The following is a 21519-nucleotide window of genomic DNA, read 5'->3' as shown; positions in this document are numbered from 1 at the left end:
TTGAAGAATGTTATCTGAATTTAGATAGTGACTACATTGAACCTAATAGTTTAGGTAAAATGGTCATTTTATTTGATAATATTGATTCTTCTGGTCTGTGGGTACAGAATGTTTTTCCATTTCCTTATGTCTTCTTCAATTACTTTCACAAGTGTTTGGAAGTTTTCATGGTTTAGGCCTTTAATTTTCTTTTGTTATGTTAATACCTATATACTTAATGGTTTTTGACACTATTTTGTTTTGTTTTGTTTTTGTTTTTGGGTCATACCCGTTTGATGCTCAGGGGTTACTCCTGGCTATGCGCTCAGAAGTCCGTGGTCCATCCTACGGTAGCGCTTGCAAGGCAAACACCTTACCTCTAGCGCCACCTTCCCGGCCTCCACTATTCTTAATAGGATACACTCCTTGATCTTTTTCTCCTCTGATTCATTTATACAAAGGAAAGCAACCAATTTTTGTATATTGACTTTGCAGCCAGCCACTTTGCTGTATTGGTTTATTGTTTCTAGGATCATTTTTTGTAGACTCTTTTATGGTTTTCAATGTATATCAATATGTCATCAGCAGATAGATAGTTTGACTTCCTTGCTTCCAATGTGGATTTCTTCTCTTGCTGGATTGCTGTAGCTAGGATATCTAATATTATATTGAATAAGAGTGGAGACATTGAACAACCTTGCCTTGTGCCTGACCTTAGTGGGAATGCTTTCAGTTTTTCACCATTAGGAATAATACTGGCTATGGACTTTTTGTAGATAGTTGTCACTATCTTGAGAAAGGTTCCTTCTGCCCTTATTCATTAATCATGAATGGATGTTGGATTTTGTCAAATGCTTTCTCTCCATCAATCAATATGATCATTTAATTTTTTTTTTGGTTTTTGGACCACATCTGTGGTTCTCAGGTGTTACTCCTGGCACTGCACTCAAAAATCACTCCTGGCAGGCTCAGGAAACTATATGAGATGCTGGGGATCGAAACTGGGTCCTTTCCAGGTTGGCTGCATGTAAGGCAAATGCCTTACCACTCTGCTATCACTCCGACCCTCGATCATATAATTTTTATCTTTTCTCTTACTGATATGTTGTATGATGTTGATTGATTTTGCATTTATTTAATTGTCCTTGCATCCCCAGAATGAAATCCACTGGATCATGATGTATAATTTTTTTTTGATGTGCTGCTAGATTCAGTTTGGTAAGATTTTGTTTAAGATTTTTGCATCAATGTTCATCAGTGAGATTGGTCTCGTGTTCTCTCTTGGTAGTATTTCTGTAAACTATCAGTTCATTGTTGGCTTCAGAGAAGGTGTTAGAGTGGTTCTTGTCTCTTCTATACTTCGGAAGCTTTTAAAGATCAATGGCAGTAATTATCTAAATGTTTAGTAAAACTCACATGTAAACCCTGTACAACACCTGTAAAAATCTGGGCCTGCATTTTTACTCTTGGGGAGATCCTCTGTTAAAAAATATTGTTTTTGATCCATACCTGGTGGTGCTCAGAGGTTTTTCCTGTCTCTGTGTTCAAAAATCACTTCTGTGGGCTTGGAGGACTCTACAGGATGCCAGAGTTTGAACCTTTGTTGGTCATATGCAAGTCAAATGCTTTCCCCTCTGTGCTATCACTCCAGCCCCAGGGAGATTTTTATTTACTGTTTCAATTTCTTGCTTGTGTTTGGACTGTTTAGGTTATCTACTTCCTCCTCATTACATTTTGAAAGATTATGTGTTTCCAGAGATCTATCCATTTCTTCTAGATTTTCTAGCTTAACAGTAAAGTTGTTTATTATAAACTCTCATGATGTCTTGTATTTCTGGTGGTTTTGTTGTAATTTTTCTCCTTTCATTTCTGATCTGATTTATTTGAGCACATTCTCTTTTTTTTTTCTTGTGAGTCTTGCCAATGGTTTGCCTATCTTGTTTATTCTTTTGAAAAACCAGGTCCTATTTAAATTTATTTTTTGTTGTTTTCTTGGTTTCTTCATAATATCTTGATGAATCTATTTTGTTCTTCCTTGACTTCCTCTTTGAACCAGCTGTTATTAAGCAGTATGTTGTTCAGTTCCAGATGTTAAGAGTCAAGAGTTTTTCCACATCTTTTTTGTTTGTTTGTTTTTTGTTTTTTTGGGCCACACCCGGCGGTGCTCAGGGGTTACTCCTGGCTGTCTGCTCAGAAATAGCTCCTGGCAGGCACAAGGGACCATATGGGACACCGGGATTCGAACCAATCACCTTTGGTGCTGGATCGGCGGCTGCTTGCAAGGCAAACGCCACTGTGCTATCTCTCCGGGCCCTCCACATCATTTTATAATCGTTTTCTATCTCTATGCATTGTGATCTGACAGAATACTTGGTATGATTCTTATGTTTGCAAATTTTTGTAAGTTAGACTTTTCCTAAAATGTGATTTATACTAGAGAATGTCCCATGTGCTAGAGAAAAATGTGTAAGCTCAGCTTTTTGAAGATGGAATGCTCTGTAAAAATTCATTAGTTTCATTTCTTTTCTAGTTCCACATTCAGGGCTCTTGTGTCTTTACTGATATTCTGCTGCATGTATAATTATTTAGTGGTGAGTGTGCCATGCTGAAATCTCCCACTACTATCACATTTCATCAATGTGCTTCTCTAGTTTTTGAGCAAAAACCGTAAAAACTTTGCTGAGTATATTTTGATTAGAGTTACTACTTCTTGCTCTATTTTTCCACTGATCAATAAAAAGTGGTCACCTTGTCTCTAATTAATTTTTGAGGTTGAATGCAATTTGGTCTGATATATGGCTATCCCAGCCCCTTTATTTTCAGGGATTTGTATGATTGTATTTTATTCTTTTACTCTGAGCATATGACTATCCTGGGTTTTATATATGTTTCCTGAAAGCAGCAAATGAAGGAGTTTTGTTTTCTAATCCAACTTCACTATCTCTTTTGATGGAAGAGGTTAGTCCATTGACACCTAAGGAAACTATTGACAGAAAGGTTTGTCATGCCATTATACTCTGTAAGGTTGTTGCTTCAACAACTGGTTATTTGGGTTTATGTAAGTGACATTTCAATAGTTTGTGTAGAACAGGTTTGGTTATCAGGAATAATGCCAGTAATTTTTGTCTGAGAATGTATTTATCCCTCTAGTCCAGATAAATGAGATTTTCTGGTAGTGTACTCCATATTGAAACTTCATTTATTCACTAATTTGAATATGCCATTATACTCTTTTTCTTACCTGGACTATTTCATTTGGGAGATTTTATGTTTTTATCCTTTATTTATTTTTTGAATAATATCTTTATTTAAGCACCATGATTACAAACATGTTTGTAGTTGGGTTATATATTTTCATTTATATTTAAGATTTTTCTTCTCCCTTACCACTTAAAAAAAGTCCTACTCTCTTCGGTTTTTGCCATTTTGATTACTATATATCTTAATCTTGTTCAAACAGAATTTGTGTTGCTGCCTTTTTCTGGAAAATGGTTAAGTTCTCTGCTATTATCTACCCCACTACTTGTTCTTTCCCTTTCCTTTTTTCCTCACTTTCTTGTATTCCTATAAATTAGAAGCTTTTGTCTTTGTTCATTAAGTACCTTGCCTTGTCTTCCTTTTTTTTTTTTTTTTTTTTTTTTTGGTTTTTGGGCCACACCAGGCATTGCTCAGGGGTTACTCCTGGCTGTCTGCTCAGAACTAGCTCCTGGCAGGCATGGGGGACCATATGGGACACCGGGATTCAAACCAACCACCTTTGGTCCTGGATCGGCTGCTTCCAAGGCAAACACCGCTGTGCTATCTCTCCGGGCCCTTGTCTTCCATTTTTATGTCTCTTTTCTTTTTTGACTCCTCTTTATTTTTTGATGATTATCAGTTTGTTTAGTTTTAACTATTTACAAAAATATAGCAATACAGAGAACTTCACAAATCCTAAACTTTGTTCCAAACTGGTTACATAATATAGTATACATACCTAATACCAACAGAATTTCCTGCACTCTCCTGAAAGGGACACAGCAAAAAAAAGTCCACTTTTTGAGAATCATTGTTAACAAGATCAGTTTAGTAATCTAGGATATACAGAGGTCAACTAATTATAAACAAGAGAAGTCCCACAAAATCCAAATCAACAGTTTATAGACCAAGAGAAAGATGTGATTCACACTGAAATGGTTTTCTTTTACATGCAATACATGCATTTTTGACTTCTTCTCAATGCTGACTTGTAATTGTCTTTAAGTTCATCTACATGCTTCTCAATCTTTGTGATTCTACCACTATGACTTGATAATGTGTACTTTAGCTCCTCCAATTCCATTGAATGGATTCTCTTATCTTCTGAAAGATCATTGAATAGGTTAAATTTCTCATCTATTGATTGTTTAATTTCAGTCAAACAATGGCTAATGCTTCCTTAATTTCTGTTGCCAGTGCATTGAGTTTTGATTTTAGGTCCTCGTCAACCAGGATCAAATGTTTTGATGAGTTTGCAGATTTGCCAAGGTTCCTCTCCCTATTCGCAACTACAGTTGAGCTCCTAAGTTTCCTCATTGTTCTTAGCACTTTGTGCGTTCTAATGAAGTGTCATGTTCTTCATTACTTGAAAAGTGATTGAATTGCTTCAATAATTGTTTCTACCAAATGGTGACTAATAATATATTTTTAATTCAGGTTATTTTCCTTATTTGAATATGCTAAGAAAAATGCTAACTAGTTACTCTTTTAGGTTGACTAAGTTTGAGGCTGTCTAAAAGATAAAAGTGCTATATTTCACCTTAAATCAGAGGGCAGACAGATAATTCAACTCTCCTATGCTTAAAATTAATCTCTTATGCTTCTTTTTATTTATCTGCTCAAAGTTCCTAGCCCTCAAACGAGAGAGGATAGTCTTGTAAAAGAGGTTAATGTTATTTATTACTGAAAATTATTCATTATTGGATATAAGATTTTTGAATATATGGGGTACAAGAATATAGTATGTTGTGGAGTATTAGAAAGGAAGATTCTCTCTTTTCTCTGATTGTTCCTTTCCCTTGGCTGCCTTTTGCTGTCCTAGTTAGCAGTGGGGGGGGGGGGGGGAGAAGGGGAGAAGTGTGAAAACCTACCAGGATTTCCCACAAGTAGAGCAGAACGGATACTGGAAAGTTTTACTGTCTAGGTAGTTGATAGAGTGAACTGAAGTTACTAAGTTGAATCTGAAGAAGGTTTAAAAAGAGACAGTGATGAGGACAATAAATAAATTTCAGGATGTTATAATTTTTGTTACTTGGTGAATCACTCTTGCAAACCAGACCCGGGGAATCCATGAACACTGATACCAAACATGGTCTTATTGATTTCTGAACATTCAATAGAGGCTGGTTAGGTTTACTATTATTGACAGATAATCAGAAGTTAGCTCATAATGGTGACTTGTTTCCTAGGATATCACCATTAGATTTGTGAGTAATCCAAGACATCTCTTTTTTCTTTTTTGGCATAATTCCATTTCATGTTTCTATTTTCATTCTAAATATCTTCCTGGGTAGAACCACAATGATCTAGTTAAAAGAGTGTATCAGAACTGGACATGAGTCAAGAGTTCAATTGTGGGGCCGGAGAGATAGCATGGAAGTAAGGCGTTTGCCTTTCATGCAGAAGGTCATTGGTTCAAATCTCGGCATCCTATATCCTCGGCATCCTATATCCTGTGCCTGCCAGGAGCGATTTCTGAGCATGGAGCCAGGAGTAACCCCTGAGTGCTGCCGGGTGTGACCCAAAAAACAAACAAACAAACAAAAAAAGAGCTCAATTGCTTGACTTGATCAAAGTTTAACTACATAAAAACTAAGTGTTCATGGACATTTAAAGATACTCCGAGTCTCATTTTCCTTGTTTGCTTGTTTGTTTGTTTTTCTTGTTGTTTGGGCTACACCTGGTGGTGCCAGGTATTACTCCTGGATCTGCACATAGAAATCACTCCTGTCAAATTCAGGGACCATATGGAATGACAGGGATTAAACTCTGTTCGGCCCATCCAAAGCATATGCCCTACCCACTGTGCTGTTGTTCTGGCCCCTTTTGTTTTCTTTTAGAGTGAGGTTCTTTTTTTGTTTGTTTTTGTTTTGTTTTATTTTGTTTTTGGTCACACCCGGCAACGTTCAAAGTTTACTCCTGGCTCTGCACTCAGAAATCGCTCCTGGCAGGCTCGGGGGACCATATGGCATGCCAGGATTCAAACTACCGTCCTTCTGCATGAAAGGGAAACACCCTACCTTCACGCTACTTGTCTGGCCCTAGAGTGAGGTTCTTATGATGATAGCATGAACTAAAAATATATGACATCTGCTATACAGGGCTTGGCACAGTGAGAGAACCTACTGCTATGAGAAGTTGAGTTTTAGTGGGTTGGAAATGACACTATTCATTTAGAGATGTTACAAAATAAGATTTCTCTCTAGTTTTATTTTATGTATCTTGTTGACACATGATCTTTTCTTCTCTCCAGAGTGGCTTTCTAACTATACTTTAAGACTCATTACCTTCCAAACATCTCCTCTCTAGTTTTGTATGAACAGAGTTAACATCTCTGTTCTTTGTGGTTATCTTGCAGTTAATACACTATAATAAATTTTTAGCATGTTTTTCTTCTATAGAAATCATTATAAAGTATCCACATCTATGGCTACTTACATTTAAAGTAATATTTATAGTGCCAAATAGCTATTTACATTAAACAATGCAAAATTTTTTTTTCATTTCAGAAAATTTTGTTAGCCAATGCTATTCTAAATTGTCAATTTGTGAAAGACAGGTAGCTAGATTTCTTTAGCTTCTGTATTTCTACTTAAACCCTTATACAGGAAAACAAGTGAATTAAAAAATATTAAGCTCTTGGGGCCGAAGCAATAGCACTGTGTGTAAGTATTTGCCTTGCACACACCAACTGGGTTGGATACCTGGCATTCCATATGATCTCAGAGCTGGCCAGGAGTAATCTCTGAGTGCAGAGCCAGGAGTAATCCTGGAGTGCCACTGGGTGTGGTTTTCCCCCAAAACAAACATCATTTTATATTTTTTATAACTTTATTGTTTCTCAAAGCTATATTATTTTGCATCTTACAAATTTTATAATTCATATTTTAAAATATGTTTATTATAAACATTTATAAAATTTAAAAAAACATATATAGTTCTACAACCCTTGAAAGTCACATTAACATTTTAGTGTCAGACCTTCTAGATTTTGGGGGGGGACCACAGCATTGGTGCAAAGAGGCTACTGCCTTCCATTTCTTAGGTTCATCACTCCTGGTAGTACTCAGTGGATCAGGCTGTGTTGGGGTTGAACCCCAGCATCTCATGTACATAGTATATGCTTCAGCCCCTTGAACTATGTCCCCAGCTCAAACTTTTATATTTTCATGTGTATAGAGATATAGTTTCTATTTTCCAAAATACTAATATTATGCTATTCAATCTCTTACAACTATCTTTTTATATTAATGTTGATATGGTTCTGCATCAATGCCTTGACATCTAAATCATAATTTTTTTAAATGTTTTATTTTTAATTATGATAACAATGATGCAAAGAAAGAGGATAAGGTAAAGTTACAGGGGAAGGACAACCACCCATATACAGAGTTCTCAGAAGAAATCCCCTTGCTGACGCCTAAATTTTGAACTTAATCTAAATCATAATTTTATTCATTTATTTTGGGGGAGCTCACACCTGGTAGTGTTTAGGAGGCTATGTGGTACCAGCAATAAAATAGAAAGCCTTGAATACAGTTAGTGCTTTGTCACTGTCACTGAAGCCCCACCCCCCACATTACCATTTTGAATTGCTGCATAGTTTTTCATAATATGAGCACTTTACAATTTAAATAAAAAATGATTATACATTGGATTGTGTCTATATTAACCAAAAATACCAAAGCATTATATTTATCTATATTTTAGTCCATAATTTGTTCACACCTCTAATTTGTATTCCTGGTGTAAGTTCCCAAACATGGAATTACTTAAAGGAATTGTACATTTTTGAGAATAGGCTACATCTTATTAGTATAAGCACACACTTACATGAATATATATTTTAATGTCTGCCTCTAAGACACAGAAAAGCAGCTGGCTAGGAAGATGTCTCTAAGCGCTGAGCAGAGTGCCTGTGTTTTGTGGTTTGTGTCCATCCCTCTTCCAAATGACGCCCAGCAATCTGTGACTTACCTCTGGCTATAGAAAAATACCATGGCAACAAAAGCCACAGTATGTTTCCATAAAGGCAAAACTAGAGTTAGCATAAAGGAATTTTTAATGGAAAGACTATTACTTGCCAAATACAAATATTTGCAATTGTCAGTATGCACAATATCCACAATTTACAACTATTATGACCCAAAAAATAAGCCCATCTGTTTACATAGGACTTAATGAAACAATTGTGAAAATAATGCAAACATGGCTGAAATGTGCAGGATTTGTGACTGTTCCTTCTGCAGTGACAATGTGTGATTCAGGGCCCTCTGGTTTCTGCAGATTACAAGGATGATGACATGTTTTTCCAAGTCATTAACCTGGGCACAGCTTTGGGGCCAAATGAGTTGTTATATCCAGACCATTCTTGGAGTGTGCGTGATTGGTGGGACTGACAAAGGAAAGCCCCTCTGCCTGTCAGACTGGGGGAGCATTTAGGAGTGTGACTGTCTGTGCAGACTCATGGATCAGTGAGCCTATTGTTCCACAGAGGCCTGGTTTCACAGATACTACAGAGTGGCGGACTGCGCTTCAAAATGGGCTATTTTAGGTGACATCGTCAAGGCCATCCCCAGTATTTTCCCTTTAGACCTTTATTCTAATTTATGTTTTTGTTTTGTTTTAGTTTAGTTTTTGTTTTTTTGGGGGGGCTGTTTGTTGTTGGGTTTTGTTGTTTTTGTTGTTTGATTTGGGGCCACATCTGGCAGTGCTCAGGGGTTATTCCTAGCTCTGTGCTCAGAAATTGTTCCTGGATGGCTCAGGGGATCATATGGGTTGCAGAGAATCAAACCCAGGTTCGTCCCAGGTTGGTCTCAAGCAAGTAAGGCAAACGCCTTACTGCTGTGCTATATCTCCAGCCCCTGTTTTGTTTTCTTGAGGGGAGAGCATTAAATTAATTATTTTGTCTCACGTCATAGATTTAAAAAAAAACACACACACAAAGAAAGGGAAAAAGCATCCTACCAGCATTCTTGACTGCAAAAGGATTTTTCAATTCACAACCAGTGAATTCTGCTACCAAAATTCTGCTACCAAGTGATGACAAGGTTAAGGTCAAGACATAGTAAACTTCAAGGGGACCTGGAGGACAGCTGCCAGAACGTTAGAATCTCCGAGACTTGGATACTGTTGGTGCATCTTCCAATTTCATGTTATCAGACTCAGGTTGTAGAAGTCAGGCCATCCAGAAGGAATAGTGGGTTCCATACTTATATATCCAAAGAGGAAAGAAATATTTATAGCTTTATTACTTCAGTTTGGGAAGCTTGGGGAAAGGATTCTAACAAGAGACTGAGGCAAGCTTTTGATGCAGGCTAGATCATTTGGAAGGGGGTCCCAGGTGAAACAGCAAGGAAGTGACAGGGATGAAGAGTCAATAGTAATAAAAGGTGACTTACACAGTGGCCCAGAGATGACTCAGTGGCTAAAGTGCCTGTCTGGCAAGTAAAGCCAAGAATTTGATCCCCAGGAAAGCCCACATGCATTGAGTAAGAGCCTGGTTGCTCATAATGTGATCCCCAAAGTTGCAAGGTCTTTCTGGCTGCATTGAGACCAAATGTGTTCAAGTACCATAAACACAGATGCAACTTTTGGCAAGCATTTGAGCAAGCACTGAAACTAATGGAGTGTGTTTCATGGCCAGTAATGTGAGTACCACAACTTGAGGAAACTCCAAAGCTTTGGTGAGTTGATGTTATTACCTGAAAACCACAAGACCCCATGATTTCAGAGAAACAATCCTGCCCAACTTCCCTTGATGAAACCATAATTCTAATTCCTTATTTTATATCCTGACTGTACTATAATCCCAATGTCATTCTTGTACTTTAAACCAATGACTGCCCTGTCTGTTTCATGCAAGGTAAGAAGTCATATGCAGTTTGACTGCTTGTGAAGTCACATTGTATGACTGGCACTCAACTATCAACAACTTTGTAAATGCAAACCTTATGCTAATTCAGTTAAAATAACAACAGAAAAAAGCCACATACCTCCAGATGCTCTATATAAGTGCTCTTGTTACCCCTGATCCCCTAACAATAGCTTGGATGCTTTGCCTAGCTCTGGTCCCTGGCCCAGCCAGCCAGTGTAAATAAAGACCTCCCTTCTCCGCCAAATCTCTGTCTCAATGTGCTTGGTAAGTAAAATTTGGTCATATCATGACCTCAAAAGCTGTAGATGAACACAAAATATACATGTAAAATATTGTTTTGAATGATCAATTAGATATGTGGTAGGACTGATTTTGCAACAAACATATTATGAGCAACTATGTTCTTTAAATAAAGTAATTTATCCAAACAAATCCACGTGTCATCTGTACTATGCACCTCCTATTTCATGCTTGTGTGTGTGTGTGTGTGTGTGAGAGAGAGAGAGAAACTGAGAGAGAGAGAGAAACTGAGAGAGAGAGAGTTCTTTGATCAAAACTAGGCTTCTCAGGGCCGGAGAGATAGCATAGAGGTAAGCCATTTGCTTTGCATGCAGAAGGATAGTGGTTCGAATTCCGGCATCCCATATGTCCTCTGAGCCTGCCAGGAGCAATTTCTGAGCATAGAGCCAGGAGTAACCTCTGAGTACTGATGGGTGTGACCCCAAAAAGCAAAACCAAAAACAAAACAAAATACCTATGCTTCTCAGATCAAAAGCCCTGAGAAGGGAAGGAGCTAGGCACAGGCATTCCTGAGATCCGGTATGCTGATCCCAGACACCTTCAGCATGTGACATGTGATGATCTGGTAGGTATTAGTGCTCTGGAGCAATACCTTATTTGAGTCCTCGCTTTCTCACCAATTAATACTCGGCACAAATCTTTAAGCTTTCTAAGATTTATTTTTGTGTTGTGAAAATGAAGTAATAGAAGTTATTTCATGGATTTGTGAGTAGTGGATGAATTATAGACTGAAAAGCTAAATACAATCCCTGATGAATGTAAGCTGTTGCTAATGCTGTTGTTGTTACTGTCATGGCTTCTCTGTTATGGAATTATTTTTGAATCTGACACCCTTTACATAGGCAATTTATGTTCTGATTTATCCAAAGGTTAAAATAACTTTTTAAATGTGGAAGTGACTTTACTTCTAAGTACAGCAGAGTAAACTACTTTCTGGAGGAATATATTACTGATGCAAAAACAATGCAGCATTTCTCCTGTTTACAATGCTCAAAACTTGATTATTGTTCACAGTATCCAAAATTCCAACTGGAATACTATCCTCAAGACAAGTATGTCATTTGTAGCTACAGTAAATATTGTGTACAAATAATTCACTTGCATAAAAATCTAAACATTTTATAACTCAAAAAGAGCTATTCTCTAATGATTGAATTAATCTCTTAATATTTTTAGAGATACAAACAGGTTTATTCTCCACAGTATATTGCCCTAGATTGTTTTCTATCTAATGCATCATTTTTTTTCCTTTTTTTAAATATCTTTTTTTAAGCACCATGATTACAAACATGCTTGTAGTTGAGTTTCAGTCATAAAAGAACACCCCCTTCAAATTATATTGCTAAAGAAAAATTCCTCCTGTGATTTTAGTTTTGTGCTGGGCAAGGATAGAATGCCTCTTCTCAGAGCAGATTCCCTTCCCTATATGAACTTCAGTAGCTTAAAGCCACACCCTACACTCTCCAACAGAAAGGGTCCAGCTCTGCAACTTAACCTTATCAAGCTTACAACCCACTAATATCTTTTTTCAGATATATAAATCCTGGACCTCATAGCATTGGCCATGCAACACCTTAACATCTCACAATAGTTCAACCCGTAGTATTACAGGAATTCTGATTGCAATGTTACATGGTAATATACCATGCTCAGTGAGTCTAAACAGTAACAGAGAAGGCTCAGCTAGCACCAATTACTGCCCAGTAAATCCATAGACACTGACTTTAGTAACACCACGGAGAGATATAACAATCATTTCAAATTAACCCTGTTTACCTAAGTTTTGATAATTACATTTGCTTTTGTGTTGAATCAAACAGTATGAAGTAAATGTGTTTGTACTTGCATGGAAGCAGGCTATGGTGCTGGGTGGGAAATTAGGGACCCTGGTACTGGTGAGGAGATAGTCACACTGGTGGTGTGATTAGTATTTGAACACTTAATGCCTGAAATGACTGTTTTATAAAAATATCTCGCTAAATCAAGGTCCCACACCCATGACCTGTGTCAAAGGTATGCCTTGATGAGTCTCAGCTCCCCAGTAGAGGTCAGCAGGGTTGTTGGTAGCAGTGGGCATGCTGAAGGTTTATAGAAGGGCTGCCAGGCAGAGTATCATCCAGCATTCCCCTTAGGCAGAGTCAGTCAGAAACAGGTCCGGCAGGAATGGTGGGCTAGCAGGAGGGGTGACAGGCTGTTTTAAAGTGAATGAGGACAGGACCATATATGCCCCCCCTGTCCAACTATCAAACATTTGCAATCAAACCATTGTGGTTAATAACACTTCCATCTTCATTGAAGCTCCCAGCTCCACTGGACATTCTCCCCATATTGTTACTAAAATGTTTCTTGCTTATCATGACTATTAGCTTTGTTAATGCCTAGATTAACCATCAAACCTGTTGGTCCAGTTTCCACCTCGAACCTCATCCTGCAGATGGTCAACGCCTCCACCATCACTGACCCTGCCTATCTGCTATTCATCTCAACCACCCTTCTGCTTTGGCGACCCCCTGCCTGTCTCTGACCCCCTCGCCTTGCAATCCAGCCCCAAGCCTCACTTCGGCTTCACCTTGGAACAGGTGGTGGAACTTGAACTTTGCCTTTTGGTACCCAATATGATTCCCCCTAAAATTGTAATCAAATTCTTGTCGTTGATTTCTTCTTTCAGTTCATGATTGCCCCCAATTTAACGTTTTTTTGCCTGTTTCACTAGCTTATCTCCCCCATTGTTTTACATTTGTTTCTTTAGTCCTAGTACCACTGTGTTTTGGTTGTTTTAATGTCTAAATTGACTGTTAGATTAAAAATTGCCTTATTACCTCTTAAATATAATCTTGTGTCTCTCCCCCGCTGCAGTACAAAAATCAAACACTGCCATCACCCTAGCCTTATTAAAAGGCCTAGGTGTTATTGGTGTAAGCACAAATATTTATTCATTGGTTCATACTCTAGAATCTGCTAATGCCTTATAACTGTTGCTAAAAATGTTTACAAACTTAAAGAAGTTTACACTACTGTTGATTTCCTAGCAAAGAGTGCAGAATAACCGCCGTGGTTCAAAATTAACATTTTTTTTGAGGGAGGGGGGAATTTGTGTCATCCTTAGAGTAAAATGTTGCTTTTTAAAATAAATTCGGCTTAGCTAGAGATAGCATTCAACACATAGAGGATAATTTAGTAAATAGACAAAAAGATATAGAGCAGAGTGAGAGCTGGTACAAAAATTGGTTTTCTACCACTCCATGGATAACAATAGTGCTCCCAGCCTTTTTGGGGCCCTTCATTGGCTTTATGTTGCTAGTTTCCTTTGGTCCTTGGGCTTTTCGCAAACTCACCACCTTCGTAAAGAATCAAGTGGATGAAGCAACCAGAAAGGACTCAAAGGTTCTGTACCAACAACTATGCACCTCAGAAGACCAGCTGACACCTGACATCTCCCCTCCTGCCAACTCTCCGCCACTTAAGTTTGAAGTTATCGAGGAGCTGGCACATAGACCTCAATCTGTGCACTCGCGCCTTGCCAAGCTTTGGAAACGACTGACTCAAGGGTAGCAGATGCGGTGACTGGAAGCCCCACACCTCTTCACCCAGTGTGGCCAGTCCACCGAGGCACGCCTGTCCCTTCCATATTGTATACTAAACAGGGGGAGATGTGGGAGACCGAGCACCCCACATATCAAAGGAACTCTGAATGAATTTTTCACCGCCTGCCTGATTCAAGCCACAAAAGTTTGCATAGCCCCGAACCAACAGAAAACTCTGCAAATAAATTTAGCTCAGCACAAAGAATCTGGCTTAACCAGATTCCTTAACCTTTCCATGGAACCTGTTTTTATAACTGCTCTCAAGCATGTAGTTATAGATATGTTTTTGTAAAGTTTAAATTATGATCCTTATTGCTTGCACAAAAGATAGATCTAAATGGAAAATAGGCTAAACAAATAATTGTATTTGCGTAAATATCAATTAGCTATTTGTTTAAGAATTTGCTTCCCCTCCCCCCATCCTGCCAGGTTCCTCTTTATCCTTCCCGCCATCAAATTGTGTTTATGCTCCCATTGGTTAAAATTGTTGTACTTGTATAAATAATAATAAAAAAATAAAATAAAACCTTTTTCCCTATCTCAAAAAAAAAAAAGAAAAAAAAATCTCGCTAAATCATAGAATTACAATAAAAATAAAAAACATAAAAGATGGTCAAGTGCCTCTAGTTTCCTTTGTATACTTTTTGTAATCAGTAGAAGTATTATACAGATTCCTTTTTTTTTTTTCTTCTACATTTCACTAGACTCCATTCTTCCCATGCCCCTGTTTTTTTCTCTTTCTCTTAGTTTGATGCATGATGAAAGAAAAATCTGTAGGAAAGAAAAAGTTACCAGATTTGTAAACCAGTTTTCCAATTACCGAGTTCCTGCAAAGAAAAGATGCCACCATTCCTCAATGTGAAGGGAAAGGAAAGAGATAAGAAAATAAATTTTCATGAGGATCAATGGTAGAAGCTTTCTAAAGATCCAGGGAGTATTTTTCTTTGTTGTACTTATTGTCAGAGGCACAAGGGAATGAAATTGCACACTTACCAGAAAATACTTGTGATCATTTTTGTACCGGATATTTCTTTGTGATTTGCACAACATACAAGAGATGATTGTCATAAAGTTGCAGCACTAGTGAAAGATAACAACTCTCAGAGAGAGTGAGGGTTGCCCTGGCGAGTCTCAGTGGTGATAAAAATCGTGGCAAATAAAATGACACCAGAAAGCCATTGGGGTTGATTATCTGGAATGGGTATGCTTTGATACATGGCCTTCATCCTACGTTTGATTACTGACTTCATCTTCAGAAGGCCAGATTCAGACAAGGACAAGGCAAAATGCTTACAGTCAGCCCAATAGCAACAGTTAAATATCTACTAGCTGATCTAACGATTTTTTTCTTGATTGAGTGAGTCTTGCTAGCTGGAGATTTTATCAGTACATAGGTACTTTGTCCTTTAAGACAACAATGAGAATTTTTTCCTTCTCTAGTTTAGAACTCTCTAAGTTGCTGATTCTAAACTCAATATCTTTATGTGAAGAGAAATTTTTTCCAATTGGAACAATGATTGACATAGTTTACTTTTTGCATATTGTTTATACTGGATAATAAGGGTTTATTTCTATTCAATAAATACATGCTGGACAGTCTCTCTAGGATAGGAGTTAAGGAGTTAACTCCATGAGGAGTTAAGTCAGAGCAATAAATTAGCCACTTCTTTCATTAGCTTTACTGTCAGGAAAGAGGACTTTTAGACTCCTGATATAGACCACAATGAAGCTTCTGTCAATAACAACAAACATTGATGAAATGATTGTCAGGTGCCAGGTACAAAGCATACACAAACCCATTGAATCCATATGACAGATAAGGTTGGTGGTAGTCTTCATCATATTTAATAGATGAGCAAACTAAAATAAATTTTTAGCAAACTAACATAGATAAGGCACAGAGGGGAAAACTTTTACAAGGTTACCAAATAGTATGTAGCATGTAATAACATAGCATGTGGTAAAGTGTGGCTATGAATCTAAGTCATTTGGCTTCTGAACACTATGCTATAGTTAAAAGAGCCCCAGGTACATAGGGTCTGGGGACACAGTTGTATAATAGACTCCAGGTGGTATAGATTTTTTGCTGATTACTGAAGTATGAGCAGAGTTTAGGCTGGAAAGGAAAGATAGATCTAGCATAAATACTTTGGATTTCAAGAAATGTTTAGTCAATAATGTTGTAAAAAAATTAGTGTAAATAAAAATAAAAAGACAAACACCTGGGTTTTGTTTTTAACAATTAACAAGCAATTGTTAGTAGAGGTGCCATAGATCCAGGAATCCTGTGCTCTCATCAGCACCCCTATTCTTTCCCTACTGTCAGCCATAAGCAGGGTCCTAAAACCACTTCAGAGCTGGGGAAAACAACAGAAAAGAGAATGGAGTTTTTGCTTACATACCTTCCTCTTCTCAGAAAGGGAAAATCTTCCCAAAGAGTCCATCGAGACATTCTTTTATAAATAATTAGCCAGAACTGGGATACAGGTACACTTCCAAAACTAGGGTGTGCACCTTTCACAACCCCCCAAGAAATTTCAGGGTTCTGAAGCTAAAAAGACCAAAAAAAAATAAATTTTTAGCAGGCCAACAATCAAGCCTGTGAGAACAGAGAATATTAGTATCCAAGGCATGCAAAAACATTGCAGAAAATCAGAACATGACAGAATAAAAATAAGTCTGAGGAGGCTGGAGTCAAAGCTGACAGGTGACAATTGATGAGGCTGGAAGGAGGTGAAGAGGCCTGAGGGCTATTCCAATGAGTTGACACTTGGTTCTCTAAACAATGAGCAATAGAGAAAGGATTTTAGACAGGGCCATGATTTGAGATGATTTGTTGAAGAAACATAATTATAATGGCTCTATGGAGAACATTTGAGGGGAAACAGCACAGGTGAGAGGTTGGGTGACTTGTAGGAAGTATGCTCTTGTAGTCCAGAGAGAGATGATGGTGTTGAGATCTTGCAGAGACATGGTGATAGAGAGATTGTTGTCATTGGGAGACATTGTCAGAATGATGATAGGATTTGCACTTTCGGCCCTCTGATTTTAGCGCCACCTACAGCTTGGGTTTCAGTTAACTTGGTGCCTGCAATTTCTGAATCTATAGGAATAAACCGTTTTCCTAATGTTTTTTTTTTTTTTTTTTTTTTGTCACTCATTTAGATTCCTTTCTTTGGTTTGCTATATCAATCTCTCTTCTCTACCTGTTTCTAGTTCAGTATACCTCTGAGTGTATAGCATCATTAGATATCACTTCTAGTCAACAGAAACATAATTATTCTTCCCACTTTTTAAAGATGGAAGTCAAGTGGTTTTTATAAACAACTGTGTTACTATTTAGGCTGTAGGAATGCCATCAAAGAGCCAATATTTCTCCACCACTTGATTCTTTCTTGATCATCCTCTTTCCTCGTCACCTCAACCACCTGCAAACCTCTTTTGTAACCCTAGTTCTGTTGTCAGAGTCTAAGGGTTTATTTTTTCTTTGTACATTGCCTATTCTCTTTTTTTCACATATGTGTAATATCATCCAATATTATTGTCCTCTTTCTGACTTATCTCACAGTTATATCCTGTAGTTTTATCAACTTTAAAGCAAACTTTTTTGTTTTCTTATTATTGTGTAGAATTTCATTATGTGTACAGTCTACAATTTCTTCACTTATTTATTGGTTGTTGGACACCTGATTTGTTTCTAGATCATGTTTTAGTGCTGCATGTCTATGTTTGGGGCCGGGGAGATAGCATGGAGGTAGGGTGTTTGCCTTGCATGCAGAAGGATGGTGATTCTAAGCCCTGCATTCCATATGGTCCCCCGTGCCTGCCAGGGACGATTTCTGAGCATAGAGACAGGAGTAACCCCTGAGCACTGCCGGCTGTGACCCAAAAATCAAAAACAAATGAACAAACAAAAAAGCAAAAACAAAAAAATAAAAAAACTACCTCACACACAAAAAATGTTTTTGTCTTAAACAATTATGCTTTGGGGTGATTTGTTATTGAAAGGATAACTGATATGGAAGTATTACCTTGAAATTATCTTTTTTGTTTCTAAAGATCAAGGCTATACTGTTTTGGTTTTATTGTTCTTAATCTTTGCACTAATCTTTGCTCACTTAGGTGTAGTTTGAGGAGTATGAATAAGCATACATGTCAATCCTATTACATTTTACTGGGAATCTCTTCCCTTCTCCTACCAGGTATTGGCATGTGTAATAGAATCTTTGCTTCTTGACAATATTACTCTCAATATGACATTGCTTTCCCTTTAACAGATAAGGCATCCTTAACAGATAAGGTGATTAAGGTTAATTAAATGAATTGATAAAAGAAAGATTCATAAGATTAAATTACAGAATTATAGGGGCACAATTAGTTAATTACACTGTTGACATGTTTGCCCTTAGTTGAGTACCAATAAAATTCCCAGGATTTCCAATACACTTTATTAAACTAAGAACCAGACTGTGGAGTTGGGATGCAAGAGTTGGACTGTACACAGGATGCATCACTGAGTCGACCTGATCTGGTAGGTGGCTATGAAAGGTGAATAGGATATAATGGGTGAGAAATCTACCTCCCAAGGTTTTTCCTGTGAGATTACAATCGCTTCAGAATTGCATCGCCATAGAAAGTGACAGCACAGCCAGGACACCTTAATTAGAAAAGATGGTAAACTTACTACTGAGGAGAAAATTCACAACCTTCTTTTTCCTTTGCCTCTTCAGATTAAGGCCTAGCATGGTTGTTAGTATTGCTTGAGCTCTGCTTTTATTGGAAAAAGATTAGTTGGCTCTACTTAGAAGACATTTTCCCAGGGTAAATGGTAATTTCTGATGGTTCTTCTTGGTGGTGGATTGAGAGCTAAGCCCTGTGGGGCTCAATATGGTTAATGGTCATTGAATGGTTAAAACTACAGTCACTGCTTGGGAAGTATTCCCAGAAGGCTGCCAAATGCTTTGTGCTCTCTGAGTAAGGGAAATTAAGTGTCGAGTAAAGTGTGTTCAATTTAGATCCATCTGGCCTATGTTGCTTCTTTTCTTCTGGAAAAGACCTATTGTAAGGTACTCTGAGATCATTTTAATCTGCTAGGTATTAAGTGTTGTCAGCTAAGCAGAGAGAAAACTGCCCTAATTGGTAGCCATCCCAGCTCAAAGCCTCACTCATCTCTAGGGTACTGGATAGCAGGACACAGACACTAGATGGAAAGAGAAAGTAGCTTGAGAATATTATGTCTTGAAGAATGAAGATGCCTCTTCTTAGAAAATAGTATCTTACAGTACCTTCAAGTCAGCGGGTGACTATCTGACTTACAAACAGGAAACCCAAACCACACATTCTGAATTTTCCACATCCAGATATCAATACTTGGCCCAATTTCAAACACTCATATTGTCCTAACTAACTGGCAAATCAATAAACCACAGGTTCTAAATAAAAGACATTCCCCCTATAGAATCCTAAGAGACTATTATCCCAAAAAATTAGGTTAGACATATTTATTTGTATTAAGCATTGAGCTATGTACTGTTCTAATGCTTTACTGACAGATAAAGTACTTTTTTCCCCCAGTAACCTCCTGAGCAGTGATTAACTTGGTTCTATAGTGATATTAGGCTTAGCTGGATTGATCAGTCTCTATGTTAGAACTCGGAACTGAGGGGCCGGGCGGTGGCGCTGGAGGTAAGGTGCCTGCCTGCCTTGCCTGCGCTAGCCTAGGATGGTTTGATCCCCCGGTGTCCCATATGGTCCCCCAAGAAGCCAGGAGCAACTTCTGAGCGCATAGCCAGGAGTAACCCCTGAGCGTCACAGGGTGTGGCCCAAAAACCAAAAAAAAAAAAAAAAAAAAAAGAACTCGGGACTGAATGAGGGTGGTCTGTGTTTTTACAGTCAGGTGTTCAGGCTACACATCCAGCTAATAGAAGGCTGCTTTGAGGAAAGAGCTGAAGGAAAAGAGATAGGAGGTTTTCATACTCTACTTCACTAGAAGTCATGTTTTATATCCCCACTCTTAAACATACACATTTTTTTTGTCTCTGGCTCTCTCAAGAAGTATTGTAGGTTTCGTATTTGTTTCCACAGTTTTTTCTTTTATTTTGTTTTTCTTTGTTTATTTGTTTGTTTTGGGTTTTGGGCCCTACTGCTGTGCTATTTCTCCAGCCCCAAACACTTCTTGAGCTATTGGGAGATAGCTTGGTGACTTGAAACATTTGACTTGCCAGCATGAGGCTGCAAGTTCAATGTCTGGTGCTTTCAATGGATACCAAGTAGACCCTGGCAGCTCTGTTATCTGTCTGTGATTTCCAGTACTGCAAGTAATTTCTGAATGCACTATGGCCCAATGTATTCAAATGCTGTAATTGAAGGGTGCAACCCAGCCAGCGCTACAATTGATAACATGTACCTACACCCTGGCTAGAAGCACAACTTCGTATAAGCAAGTGTATGAGGAACCCAAGGAAGGCAGAAGAGCTGGGACTCAGGCCTCACATGTGGCTGGCCCTAGTTCCATCTTTGGTAGCACCTGATTTTAGCAAGCCTAGCTGGGGGAAATATTCAAGGGCTCTGAACACCACTGGTTATGACCTTGGAGGTGCCTGAGTACCTTTAGGTACCACAGAGCCTCATCATAATGATATCCTTGGGCCCTCATATGGAACCCATAGACCAGATGGCTAAGAATTGCTGGCAAGAGGCCTTGGGCCTCCTGAGCATAGCCTGGAGAGTTAAAAAGTAGAGTTGGAGCATGGAACTTTTTTCCCCTTTTTTACTTTGCAATGTAGCTTTCTAGTTTAACCAGGTACTCTTCCTAATATGTGAGGGGCAAGAATTTGTTTAGGCAATGGACAAATAAAAAACAAGAACTAGAATAAATGTGAAGAATTTCAGCAAAATTATACAGAACACAAATTATCTTCAGATTCCATATAGACCACTGATGGGCAAGTGGAAGATCATGGGCAAATAATGTGAGCCTTTAGGATAGAGCAGTGGGTTGGAAATCATAGAGAAAAATGTAGCTAAAAAGAGATCAAACCCTGGAGGACAAGGCTAGAAAGGTAGTGATTCCTTATAATAGCGCTTCCTAAACTTTGTCCACTTGTAATCCCTTTTGCCCAAGAAATGGAACACTGGCATTGAAGAGAGAGACTCTGGGTTAAGTCCCAGGCATCACAAAACAAAACAACAAAAGCCACTAAGGTGATAGTCTATTTTGGGCTGGGGGAAACAATACAAGGGAAAAAGGACCTTGCCTTACATCAGTCAAACTCATTTCTGTCCTTAGGACCAAATTTGGTCCTCTGAGCAAAGCCAGGAGTTACCTTGAGAAACACAAGCTGTGGCTTCCAAATCCAAAACAAATAAAGGTGAAGAAGAAAGAAAAAGTAGAAATAAAAAGCCCATAAATAAATGACAACACTAGGATTCACTCATTAGTGACAAATTAAGACCTTGCATTTAAATATGAGATTCCACTGTCCCAAATCTTTGCCATCCCACAGATTCCTCTATTTGCCACTAAGAGAAACCTGTTCTCAT

Source organism: Suncus etruscus, chromosome 9 (assembly GCF_024139225.1).
Source record: "Suncus etruscus isolate mSunEtr1 chromosome 9, mSunEtr1.pri.cur, whole genome shotgun sequence".
Classification (NCBI taxonomy): domain Eukaryota; kingdom Metazoa; phylum Chordata; class Mammalia; order Eulipotyphla; family Soricidae; genus Suncus; species Suncus etruscus.
This window is presented reverse-complemented; position numbering follows the sequence as displayed.